The sequence below is a fragment of the Schistocerca piceifrons genome, unplaced genomic scaffold (assembly GCF_021461385.2).
Source record: "Schistocerca piceifrons isolate TAMUIC-IGC-003096 unplaced genomic scaffold, iqSchPice1.1 HiC_scaffold_1384, whole genome shotgun sequence".
Classification (NCBI taxonomy): domain Eukaryota; kingdom Metazoa; phylum Arthropoda; class Insecta; order Orthoptera; family Acrididae; genus Schistocerca; species Schistocerca piceifrons.
Genome location: NW_025727218.1, coordinates 27,501 through 30,000, shown reverse-complemented (window position 1 = coordinate 30,000; position 2,500 = coordinate 27,501). Strand labels below are relative to the sequence as shown.

General features: G+C 63.3%; 1 pseudogene; it reads left to right on the top strand.

Moving 5' to 3' along the window:
• Positions 1-2,500, top strand: part of LOC124733159 — a 7,983-nt pseudogene that overhangs the window by 1,966 nt on the left and 3,517 nt on the right.

Below are 2,500 nucleotides of genomic sequence, written 5' to 3'. Positions count from 1 at the left end.
CCGTTGGGCGAAAGGGAATCCGGTTCCTATTCCGGAACCCGGCAGCGGAACCGATACAAGTCGGGCCCCTCTTTTAGAGATGCTCGTCGGGGTAACCCAAAAGGACCCGGAGACGCCGTCGGGAGATCGGGGAAGAGTTTTCTTTTCTGCATGAGCGTTCGAGTTCCCTGGAATCCTCTAGCAGGGAGATAGGGTTTGGAACGCGAAGAGCACCGCAGTTGCGGCGGTGTCCCGATCTTCCCCTCGGACCTTGAAAATCCGGGAGAGGGCCACGTGGAGGTGTCGCGCCGGTTCGTACCCATATCCGCAGCAGGTCTCCAAGGTGAAGAGCCTCTAGTCGATAGAATAATGTAGGTAAGGGAAGTCGGCAAATTGGATCCGTAACTTCGGGATAAGGATTGGCTCTGAGGATCGGGGCGTGTCGGGCTTGGTCGGGAAGTGGGTCAGCGCTAACGTGCCGGGCCTGGGCGAGGTGAGTGCCGTAGGGGTGCCGGTAAGTGCGGGCGTTTAGCGCGGGCGTGGTCTGCTCTCGCCGTTGGTCGGCCTCGTGCTGGCCGGCGGTGCAGGATGCGCGCGCCTGCGCGGCGTTCGCGCCCCGGTGCTTCAACCTGCGTGCAGGATCCGAGCTCGGTCCCGTGCCTTGGCCTCCCACGGATCTTCCTTGCTGCGAGGCCGCGTCCGCCTTAGCGTGCTCCTCCGGGGGCGCGCGGGTGCGCGGATTCTCTTCGGCCGCCATTCAACGATCAACTCAGAACTGGCACGGACTGGGGGAATCCGACTGTCTAATTAAAACAAAGCATTGCGATGGCCCTAGCGGGTGTTGACGCAATGTGATTTCTGCCCAGTGCTCTGAATGTCAACGTGAAGAAATTCAAGCAAGCGCGGGTAAACGGCGGGAGTAACTATGACTCTCTTGGCGGGAGTAACTATGACTCTCTTAAGGTGGCCAAGTGGCGGCGGTGTGGCTGCATCCGGACTTGGCTTTTCGAAGTGCGGTCTTGATGTAGTCGTGCTGCTGCTGCGAGGTGCCTTCCTTGGGTTATAGTTACAGGGAGAGTGATGCGCAATACATGGGCCTAGCCCTCTTAGCCTCTCCTCTCCTGCGGTCTTCTCCCCTTCTCGTGGGCCCGCTGATTTTCGCAGAGTGGAAGACCGCACCAGGGGCTTGGGGGGGTTACCAGCCCCCCCTCGCACTATCCCTTTTTTAGTTGGGGGCAGTAATCAGAGAATAAGTGGTGGCCCTTCCGCTGAAGGTGCCACCCCAACTCCCCCAGCACCTAGCCGGCCAACCGGCCGTGCCGAAAATCTTGTAACTTTTGCAGCTGAATACACCTGTAGTGAGTGCCACCGCAGCTTCACCACCAAGAACGGTCTCGGGGTCCATCGCCGCCGCCAACACCTTGCGGCCGCCAACGCGGAGATCGTCACGGAGAGGCATCGCGCGAGGTGGACGGAGGAAGAAGTCCTGTCGCTCGCCAAGGCAGAGGCCGAACTGTTCCTCGAGAGGGACGCCCGGTTCTTCTTTGTAAATCAAGAACTCATCAGGATGTTCCCCGACCGAACGCTTGAGGCAATCAAGTGCCGACGGCGGCAAGCTGCCCACAAGCAGCTTGTCCGCCAATTCATGGAGGCGCTTGAGATCGGTCGGGGGGAAGAGCCGGCGTCCCGCCGGGGAGCAGCGAGCCCGCTGCCTGACGCGGGCGAGGCCGCTGCGCCGCCCGTCGACGCAGCCGAGGACTTCACGGCCGACACCACCGGGCCGCCGCCGGAGGGGCCGACTGACGCCGCCATCTGGGAGCATCTGGCGGGGCTACCCGCTTCCGCCCAGCGTTTCTCTGCCCTGGATCGTGTCATAGGTCTGGGGCGGGGCACGCCGCCCGATGTCATCCTGGGCATGCTCCCGGATGCCCTTGCGTCGGTCGGGTCCAGAGGGGAGAGATCGATCACCAGGACACAGCGGCCGCGCCAACCATCGAAGCGGCCGCCTGCCGCGCCGCCGACGCAGAAGCGCAAGCGGCGCCGCTGGGAGTACGCGAGAACGCAGGATGCCTTCCGACGGTCGCGTGCACGTTGCGTGCGCGGCCTCTTGGATGGCACCCTGCTCCAGCCGCCACCTGCCATCCCTGGTCTGCTGGACTTCTGGGCGGACCTCTTCACCAAGAAGCCCATCTCCACCGCGGGCTTCATTCGTGACCGCCTCCTCCCGCACTCAGAGCCTGTCGCTCTCGAGTGCATATGGGGGCCGGTCACACATGAGGAGGTCGCCGCCGCGTTGCCGCCCAGGGGATCAGCAGCCGGGCCGGACGGCCTTACCCCAGCGGAGTTGCGGCGCCTGCCGCACGAAGTCCTGGTGAAAGTGATGAATCTCTTCCTTCTGGCCCGCGCCCTTCCGGAACGCCTGCTTCGCGCGCGGACGTCCCTTCTCCCGAAAACGGCTGCACCAACATCCCCCGCTGACTTTCGCCCCATTACGGTCTGCTCGGTGTTGGCGCGGACCTTT